At 45.7% G+C, this 11,140-nt stretch overlaps 1 protein-coding gene across 1 annotated transcript in view; it reads left to right on the forward strand.

The window, feature by feature from the left end:
• macrod2 (mono-ADP ribosylhydrolase 2) overlaps positions 1-11,140 on the forward strand; it is a 1,179,663-nt gene that overhangs the window by 166,169 nt on the left and 1,002,354 nt on the right. The window lies entirely within an intron of this gene.

Below are 11,140 nucleotides of genomic sequence, written 5' to 3' on the forward strand. Positions count from 1 at the left end.
CATTAGGCAACCATCAAGATATGGGCAAGCATCAAGATTTAGTCAATCGTCAACTTCCGCCCCAGTATGATATTCTAGCCAGAATTAGACGAGATGGAGATGGAGATGGAGCTGGAGCTGGAGATGGAGCTAGAGCTGGAGATGGAGCTAGAGCTGGAGATGGAGCTAGAGCTGGAGATGGAGATGGAGCTAGAGCTGGAGATGGGGCTGGTGCTGTAGATGGAGCACATTAATTTGCACATTAATGTCCTTTGCACATTAATTAATTGATCCTTGCTATAAACCCAGAGTATCGCAGTACCACTGATCTATCTGTCCAGCCATTATTAAATGAGTAGAAACAAGGAACAGCAAATGCTGCATAATATACAAAAGGACACAGAGTGCTGGAGTAACTCAGTGGGTCAGGCAGCATCTCTGGAGAACATGAATAGGTGACATTTCGGGTCGGGACTCTTCTTCAGACGAGTATGTTTATTAATAGGGTGATTCTTTTTTCCACAGAGAGTGGTGAATCTCTGGAACTCTCTGCCACAGAAGGTAGTTGAGGCCAGTTCATTGGCTATATTTAAGTGGGAGTTAGATGTGGCCCTTGTGGCTAAAGGGATCAGGAGGTATGGAGAGAAGGCAGGTACAGGATACTGAGTTGGATGATCAGCCATGATCATATTGAATGGCGGTGCAGGCTCAAAGGGCCGAATGGCCTACTCCTGCACCTATTCTCTATGTTTCTATGAAGTCTATTCCAACATGGCAAATATTAAGGACAGAATATATTCCATACCTTGTGTGTGATATTGTTGGATTCTATCTTTTTAACTTTTCCAGCTGAGCTAGCAATTTGTATTTGGATCATCGGCCACTTTGTCACTTACAACCACCTGGCTCTTGTCATTGTTCTTCTTTTCTCCAGGAGACATATTTTGATAGCTGTAAATAGGAGGTTGCATGCTTTTGCCTGAAAGCACTTTAAAGTGCAGACAGATAATATTTCCTTTCAACCCGCACAGCACCCCACCGACCACCTGCCATCTCCCATTTTATTTATGTGTAAACAAAATTGTTTTCATTTGAAGTGTTATATTCCACCCAAAAGGTGCTTCTAACTTTACTAGTTGGAGGCAAATGCGATTATAGTGTGTAAATCAACAGATTTGTGAAGCATGGTGTGTAGGAAGGAACTGCAGATGCTGGTTTGCATCGAAGATCACACACAAAATGGTGGAGTGAAGGGCCTGTCCCACTTACGTGATTTTTTTCGACGACTTGCCGGCACCCGTCATGGTCGCAGCAAGTGGCGGAAAATTTTCGAGAGGTTGAAAATCCAGCGGAGACCAGGAAAAGGCACGACTCTTTGGGCGACTACTCACGGCCGTACAGGCATGTCGCGGGGTGACGCCTGTATGGTTGTGAGTGGTCGCCTCTGGATTTTCAACATGTCGAACATTTTCGGAGACCTGCTGCGATTATGACGGGTGCTGGCAAGTCGCCGAAAAAAATCGCCTAAGTGGGACAGGCCCTTAACTCAGCGAGACAGGCTGCATCTCTGGAGAGAAGGAATGGGGGACGACATTTCAGGTCCTTCTGAAGAATGGTCTCAACTCGAAACGTCACCCATTCCTTCTCTCCAGAGAAGGATGCTGCCTGTCCTGCTGAGTTACTCCAGCATTTTGTGTCTACCTTAGATGTATACATTGTAATTGTAATTCATTTATTAGCCAAGTATGTAAAAACATACAAAGAATTTGACTTTGCCAAAGTGATACCAAAGTTTCTAAAATACTGGAAGGCTTGGAGTGTTGCTGGAACAACAGGCCAGATAATTATGTTAAGCAATTCCAACAGGAGTTTAAAATCACTTAGTAATCGCCAGCATAGGGCTTTTTAGGTTATTTTTTTAATTGCTAACTGCTTGGAAGCAGATACAAATTAGCATAGCAGAAAGGATGGATAAATACCTTGGACTCTAATTACTTGCATTGCTGATGATGTTGTGATATGACTTGACTGAATTTACTTTCAGCTCTGTAAAAGTAATGAGACATTTATTTTAGTTTAGTTTGGAGATAAGCTCATTAAGTTATCAGAGCAGAATTAAGCCATTCGGCTCATCAAGTCTACTCCACCATTCAATCACGGCTGATCTATATTTCCCTCTCAAACCCATTCTCCTGCTGCAGCGAATCGTCCGATCAGCAGAGAAGGTTATTGGCTGCAACCTTCCCTTCATCGATGAACTGTACACTGCAAGGGCCAGGAAGCGAGCGGGCAAGATAATCTCTGACCCCTCTCACCCTGGCCACAAACTCTTTGAATCACTTCCCTCCGGAAGGCGACTCCGGACTGTCAAAGCTGCCACAGCCAGACATAAAAACAGTTTTTATCCACGAGTAGTTGCTCTACTCAACAGCCAAAAATCTGTAGCCTCCCTTTGATCTGGTATTTTGTTGGTTCACAGGCTTGATCAATGGTGTTTTATCATTAATATTTTATTATTATTATTAATGTTTAGTGTTTTCTGAGTCATTCATAACTGTCACTGTATGTCATGTTGTTACTTGTGGACGGAGCACCAAGGCAAATTCCTTGTATGTGAATACTTGGCCAATAAACTTACTTACTTACTTCTCCCCATAACCCCTACACCCGCATTAATCAAGATACAGCATGGAAACATGCCCTTCAGGCCAGGGAGTCCACGTCAACCTTCGTACCACCCGGCAACACTAGTTCTATGTTATCCTGCTGCCGACACTTTAGGGGTCATTTTATAGAGGTCAATTAACCTACAAATCCGCACGTCTTTGGGATGTGGGAGGAACCTGGAGCACCTGGACGAAACCCACGGGGTCACAGAACGTGCAAACTCCGCGCGAACATCGTCCAAGGTCAGAATCGAACCCGGGTCTCTGGCGCTGTGAGGCAGCTGCTCAATCAGCTGTGCCACTGTGACGCCATTAATATTCATCACTTTCTTTCAGATGTGTTAAAAGCATTTTTCCGATTGAAAGCTGAATCAGTGGTAATCCCATTGGTAATGATTCATCGATTATGTTCGGACTTTTATTAAGTTTAAAGACCAGTACTGCTTGGAGAAGTTTTGATTTGCCAATATTTTGTGTACATGCTTCATTGAATAACTAAATATATTTTATCATGCTTAAGCTACTAAATCATATGTATTTAGATAGATTGAAATACCTGTAATTTAATGATTCTGCTGCATCAACTTTGGTAGGAATGTTGTATTTCTCTCTCGCATGCCAGATAATTGTATCAAGAAATAAGTTTTTTTCTGAAATAAACCTCAGTTCATAGAAACATAGAAACATAGAAAATAGGTGCAGGAGTAGGCCATTTGGCCCTTCGAGCCTGCACCGCCATTCAATATGTTTTCCTCATCTCGGTCCTAAAAGATTTTCCCCTTATCCTTAACTATGACCCCTAGTTCTGGACTTCCCCAACATCGGGAACAAACTTCCTGCATCTAGCCTGTCCAACCCCTGTTCAATCACACACTTCCCTTCTGGGCTCAGTCAGTGCCAAAGATGTTATCACTTCTGGGTGCCTGTCCTCCACAACCTCCAACCTTATCGTTCCCCAGCCCCACATGGCCCGGTGTTACCTTCTTGATGAGTACAGGTATCAGAGGTCAACTCCGTCATTCAATCATGGCCGATCTATCTCTTCCTCCTAACCCCATGCTCCTGCCTTCTCCCCATAACCCCTGATACCTGTACAAAACATGAATCCGCCTGTGTCTGCCTTAAAAATAGCCACTGACTTGGCCTCCAAAGATTGGCTCTTCTGGACCATACGGGCAATTTTTATGTTGTAGTACGTATATCTTTATTTAAGTTGGCAGATAGGAAAATATGAGTTAATTCATGAAGTCTGCAACATCATCCGATGGTGGACCCAAACACTATGAGATCAATGTGGCCAAATAGGGTTGATGTTGAGGGAAACCGAAAATCTAATTGTAATGAAGGTAATGGTGAGACTCTTAACAGCATTGATGTATAGAGACAACAGTGGCAATTAAGAGTCTTTTAGATAGGCATATGGATATGCAGGGAGTGGAGGGATATGAATCACGTGCAGGCAGATCTAATTAGTTTATCTTGGCGTCGTGTCGGCACAAACATTGTGAGCAGAAAAGCCTGTTCCAATGCTTTACTGTTGTTTGTTCTATGGAACATGTTTGTGCCGAACTTGTGCCAAGTTTAAGTGATCTCATCTGCCTGCACATGATCCACATCCCTCTATTCCCTGCACTTCCATATGCCTATCTAAAAGCCTCTTAAATGCTACTATCCCATATCTGTCTCCAATAAACACCACCCCTGACAATGGATGGCACTCACTACTCCGTATAAAAAATACTGGACCCGCACGTCCCATTAAACTTTCCCCCTCTCACCTTATAGCTGTGCCTTCTAGTGTTGGAAATGTCCACCCTGGGGAAAAGGTTCTGACTGTCTACCCTATATTTATGCTGATGTACTAATTGGGTAAAGGAACATTAATTGCTTGGTCTTTAGTTTAGTTTAGTTTTGCGGTACAGTGCGAAAAACAGACCCTTAGGCCCACCAAGTCCACACCGACCAGCGATCCCCGCACATTCACACAAGCCCACACACATAGAAACATAGAAAATAGGTGCAGGAGTAGGCCATTCGGCCCTTCGAGCCTGCACCGCCATTCAATTTGATCATGGCTGATCATCCAACTCAGTATCCTGTACCTGCCTTCGCTCCATACCCCCTGATCCCTTTAGCCACAAGGGCCACATCTAACTCCCTCTTAAATATAGCCAATGAACTGGCCTCAACTACCTTCTGTGGCAGAGAATTCCGGAGATTCACCACTCTCTGTGTGAAAAATGTTTTTCTCATCTCGGTCCTAAAAGATTTCCCCCTTATCCTTAAACTGTGATCCCTTGTTCTGGACTTCCCCAACATCGGGAACAATCTTCCTGCATCTAGCCTGTCCAACCCCTTAAGAATTTTGTAAGTTTCTGTAAGATCCCCCCTCAATCTTCTAAATTCTAGCGTGTACAAGCCGAGTCTATCCAGTCTTTCTTCATATGAAAGTCCTGACATCCCAGGAATTACTACACTAGGGACAATTTACACTTATACCAAGTATACAAACACAAGCCAATTAACCTAAAGACCTGTAGGTCTTTGGGGTGTGGGGGGAAACCCACGTGGTCACGGGGAGAACGTACAAACTCTGTAGAGACAGCACCAGTAGTCGGGATCGAACCCGGGTCTCTGGTGCTGCAAGTGCTGTCAGGCAGCAACTCCACCACTGCGCCACCCTGCCGCGGTCTTGTTCATATGTCCTTAAATTTGTAAATTTATAAGGAATTGGAGCAAAATTAGGTCATTCGGCCCATCGTCTACTCCGCCATTCAATCATGGCTGATCTATCTCTCCTTTAGAACCCCATTCTCCTGCCTTCTCCCCATAACACCTGACATCCGTACTAATCGACTTCCATGCTTCCATTTTAGTGTGTAATAAGATTGTCATGAAGGTTGAAGCTGGAGAAAAAGAAAGCTTTGGATCACTTTTTTAAAAGCGTGCAGTGCTTGTAAATCTGCCTACATAATTGGAAATAACCTTGGGGTATTTCTTGTGGGAAGCACGATGAAATGTTTTGAACCTTTCCCTTTCATTTCTTCTGCATCATCACAAGTCTCCAGATGACCAAACAAGTGAATAGAACTCTAATTCGTAGTCAGCAGCTTGTGTTTTATTGCCACAGGTATTCAAGGAGCTAATTAAGTAATCTGCATTTTGATATTTTCAATCCACGAGGTGACTTAAATGAAGCTGCACTGATTAATACCATAAATGCTCGGATTGGATATGGGACTAAAATATGTATCAACTTCAGTAAGCACAAACTTGAATCTAATCTGGTTAGGTCGCATAGGATGCTGGTTTCAACCGAAGATAGACACAAAAAGCTGGAGTAACTCAGCGGGCCAGGCAGCATCTCTGGAGAGAAGGAATGGGTGACCTTTCTGAGTCGACCCTCTTCTTCAGAAGAAGGGTTTCGACCGGAAACGCCACCCATTCCTTCTCTCCAGAGATGCTGCCTGTCCCGCCGAGTTACTCCAGCATTTTGTGTCTTATCTCTGGTTAGGTTGCAGCTCTCTATTCAATTCTGGGCACCGCAAGCTTTAGAAAGATAGTCTTAGGAAGGCTGAAGAGCAGGTATGTCAATATGTAATGCGATCGGAACTAGAGAAGCGGAGATTACTACTCCATAACTTTTAAAACAAAGCGACCTGCATGCGGGAAGCGCGACCAAACCGGAAGTGGGGGCCGCGCGGAGGTCGAGTGATCCCCGTACAGGGCCGGTCCCACCAGCATGCGCCTGCATGCGGCGAGCGCGACCAAACCGGAAGAGGGGGCCGCACGGAGGTCGAGTGAATGACGTGAAGTTCGAGCGAAGTCCGCGCGTGACGTACGGCGTCAAGACGCTGCGTACGGCATCGAGACGATGCGCACGCCTGTCGAGGCGGTGCATACGGTGTCGAAACACTGCGCACGCCCGTTGAGGCGGTGCGTACGGCGACGAGGCGGCTGCGGGCCGGCAGGCCGTTGCCGCTCTGAATTTTTGAACCGTTAGTTTTTCGGAGCCCCGCGCGATGTCAGGACCAGCTCCGGCTATCGAAGTGGGACCGGCCCCTGCGAGGCCGTACAGCTCAAGCGGCCACGTAATTCCGCATGGAGTCGCATGCTCGTGGGACAGGCCCTTTACTCATCGGGTCAGGCAGCTGCCCGAGATAGGAGAAATCTATACATAACTAAAACTCTGATCTTGATATTTTCCGGTTTGGCGGTCATTCTATTTGCGCAAAAGGTTCGCAATAGCGCTACGTTTTTTCCACCAGTTCACTCACCGTTCTCCCATGCTGCGATTGCACCAAGTTTCGTTCCGATCGGTTGAATGTCGTAAAAGTTAGCGAGGTTTAAAAATCCTAAAAACCGCGTGTGCGCAGATCGATCTCTTCTCCTGCCTTCCAGCGCCGCACGGAATAGTCACTTCCCCCATCACTCCCCAGGACGGTCCGCCCCTTCCTGCGCCATCGCGTCTTTACTGAACCTGAGGGTGGCCGGCGGAGGATTCTAACCGGACTTTCATGGGGGAGCCGGAGCAGCCCTGCCCCAAACAGCCTAGTCCCACCCCAAGCAGCAGCCCCGCCCCAAGCAACCCAGCCCCGCCCCAAGCAGCAGCCCTGCCCCAAGCAGCAGCCCCGCCCCAAGCAACCCAGCCCCGCCCCAAACAGCAGCCCCGCCCCAATCAGCAGCCCAGAGTCGGAGACCCAGCCCAGTCGGAGATGTTGCCAAACGGAAAGCAGAGACTCTGATCCCGGCGGAGGAGAACAACCAGCAACCAGCGTCCACTGTGAGTTCCCATCGCACAGCCAATTCCAGCCACTACCCCACTGGTCCCGTTCAATGGCTCCTCCCCCCTCCTCCACAACCACTCCTCCTGCACAATCCCCCCTCTCCACCAACCCCCCCTTCCCCACAACCCCCCCTCCCCAACAACCCACGCCCTCCCCCACAATCTCCCCCGCCTCCACAACCCCCCTCTCCCCCACAATTCTCCCCGCCGGCATATGGATATGCAGGGAATGGAGGGATATGGATTATGTGCAGGCAGGTCAGAGTTGGTCTTGGCCTCATGTTCAGCACAGACATTGTGGGCTGAAGGGCCTGTTCTCATGCTGTACTGCTGCTCCATGTTGTATGTTCTGTGTTCAACGTTTCTCCTTTGTACAAAGACAAGTAACGGTGACAACAAACAAGTAAGGACTGAATGGTTTGATAGTAGTGTTAAAAATCACTGTTGGTTTTGAGGATTGTGCGAGGGGAAGCTAACACCAATGGTGGGAGGGGTAATAACTTTAAATAATGGTAAGTCTTTGTCGTGTCCATTCTAATTAATCATAACATGAACGTTAGAAATGGTTCATGTAAATTTGGAGAGACCATGTGCACTTTTCAAAACCCTATCTGGATCCCGAAGGCGGGTGTTTTTAGCAGTCAGCCAGTTGGCAATGATATTAGAAGTGGGGTCGGGGCTCCAACAGACCACGAACTGAGATGGTGATTGAATTTTAAATTGATCCATTGTAACTCAGTGATGGTTGCAGGTTTATAAATGAATAGAGTGCATAGATCTTGTACCGGGTGGCACAGCAGTAGAGCTACTGTCTTACAGCACCAGAGACCAGAGTTCGATCCTGACTATGGGTGCTGTCTGTACGAAGTTCGTACGTTCTCCCTGTGACTGCGTGGGTTTTCTCCGGGTGCTCGGCTCTGTTGGATTTGTAGGTTCATTGGCCTCTGTAAATTGTTCCTGGTGTGTAGGAGAGAACTAGTGTATAGGGTGTATAGGGTGATCGCTGGTCGGCGCGGATGCGTCACTTTCCACACTGTATCTTTAAAGTCTAAATGTCATAAAGTATGCTGATGCAATCTTGACTTTGGGTGCAAAGGAATAAAAGAAATGGAAAAATAAGAGAGTAAAAACGAAGCAGAAATAATATATGAAACTTATTACATGCCCGCAATAGTTTCCCCCAAAGTAAAAATGATCTGATGCCTGCCTTCCTCCAGTTCTGGCATATTCCCATTCCTGATTGTCATTGCTCCACAATTTGTAGCTTAGCTCCAAAACTTAGCTTCATGCTCTGCAGAACTCTCTCATTCTTTAAAGTGTTCCATCAAACTAGCTTTCACCTGTTCCATTGTCTTCTCATGTGGCTTGGCATCAATATTTGTTCACCAAAGCTCCCGTACAGTCCTTTTGACAGTATCTTAAATATACAATTATTGTTGATCTTGTTACCCATCACATGAGTTGATGATTGGGGGGGGAGATTGCAACCTTCACGTGGTCCGCCCTGTTTCGACGAATGCAATCAACCTGGCGTGCACATTCAAATAAGATCAAATAGAACAAGTTGTCCAACAACTTTAGGCTATGCACGCCATATGCAAGAAGAAGAAGAAGAAGTTGATGAAGTTGATGAAGTTAAGAAGAACCAGGGGCCACAGTCTTAGAATAAAGGGGAGGCCATTTAAGACTGAGGTGAGAAAAAACTTTTTCACCCAGAGAGTTGTGAATTTGTGGAATTCCCTGCCACAGAGGGGAGTGGAGGCCAAATCACTGGATGGATTTAAGAGAGAATTAGATAGAGCTCTAGGGGCTAGTGGAGTCAAGGGATATGGGGAGAAGGCAGGCACGGGTTATTGATTGGGGATGATCAGCCATGATCGCAATGAATGGCGGTGCTGGCTCGAAGGGCCGAATGGCCTCCTCCTGCACCTATTTTCTATGTCTATGACTTGACTTGATGATTGCAGAATTTAAATGCAGGCTTGACAATGGGCATATTTATCTATCTAATTGTGTACAATTTTATATAGTTGGCATATTTATGTAACATCTCTGGAGACAAGGAATAGGCGACGTTTCGGTTCGAGACCCTTCTTCAGACTGAGTCAGGGGAAAGGGAAACGAGAGATATAGACGATGATGTCGAGAGATGTTGAACAAAATGAATGAAAGATATGCAATAAAAGTAACGATGATGAAGGAAATGGTCCATTGTTAGCTGTGGGCCGGGTGAAAAAGAGTCATACAGACAACGAAACTAACCAGGACGACACTGAAACTAGTACAATGACGAGGGCGGGGGAGGGACGGAAAGAGCTGAAATTGTATGAAAATGAAAATAGTTGGGCATATTTATTTATCTAATTGCATTCAATTCTATATAGTTGGATCTTTATTATCTGTTTGAAGGTAGACACAAAATGCTGGAGTAACTCAGCGGGACAGGCAGCATCTCTGGAAAGAAGGAATGGGTGACATTTCGGGTCGAGACCCTTCTTCAGACATTTCAATAGGTTTCCAGGTTGTCAGCATTGTTTGCCTGCCTGAAGGATCAGAAGTAATCTATTGGTTGTCAAGTGTGCAAGTCGCCCTGAGGATACAACTAAATGCTGTGTAAATACAAGTTTCCTCTTTTTGACGGATTTAATTCATTTTGCAACTGGACCCACATGGACTAAAACTGTCCTTCAAATACCAAGATCAAAGTTACCTTATATAAGCAGTGACTAAAATGTACCAGAAGACTTGAAAGAGCATCTCAGAGCTCTTTCTTAACCCCACGTTGGGTGCTGTCAGTGGATTTACAGTACATGCCCAAAGACCCACGCATAGATGTTACAAGCTTTGTACTGATTGTTCAGATCAACAAGGATTTTATTCAGCAATGCTTTAATGTTCCAAAATGGTAAATTGAAGCAAATTGATGCCTCACCAGGCGTAGAAAAAGGATTTGATTACTTTCTGAAATCTAATTAAGTTGTCTTTGACAATGCTTGTGCACAGAAAAGTGCCAGTTCGAATGATTAATAAACATACACGTCGCCCCATATTGGTGCGACATATATATTCCAAGACTAACAATTTAGTTTAGTTTAGAGATACTGCGTGGAACCAGGCCCTTCGGCCCACTGAGTCTGCGCCGACCAGCGATCCCCACACACTAACACTATCCTACACGCACTAGGGACAATTTATAATTTTACCAAGCCAATTAGCCTACAAACCTGTACGTCTTTGGAGTGTGGTAGGAAACAAAGAAACATAGAAAATAGGCGCAGGAGTAGGCCATTCGGCCCTTTGAGCCAGCACCGCCATTCAATATGATCTGGTCTTCCCCAACATTGGGAACATTGTTCCTGCATCTAGCCTGTCCAATTTCTTAAGAATTTTATATGTTTCTATAAGATTCCCACTCATCCTTCTAAATTCCAGTGAATATAAGCCCAGTCGATCCATTCGTTTATCATGTGTCAGTCCCAATAGACAATAGACAATAGGTTCAGGAGTTGGCCATTCGGCCCTTCGAGCCAGCACCGCCATTCAATGTGGTCATTGCTGATCATCCCCAATCAGTACCCCGTTCCTGCCTTCTCCCCATATCCCCTGACTGCGCTATTTTTAAGAGCCCTATCTAGCTCTCTCTTGAAAGCATCCAGAGAACCTGCCTCCACCGCTATCCCAGGAATTAACCTGGTGAACCTACGCATCG

The sequence above is a fragment of the Amblyraja radiata genome, chromosome 8 (genome assembly GCF_010909765.2).
Source record: "Amblyraja radiata isolate CabotCenter1 chromosome 8, sAmbRad1.1.pri, whole genome shotgun sequence".
Lineage (NCBI taxonomy): Eukaryota > Metazoa > Chordata > Chondrichthyes > Rajiformes > Rajidae > Amblyraja > Amblyraja radiata.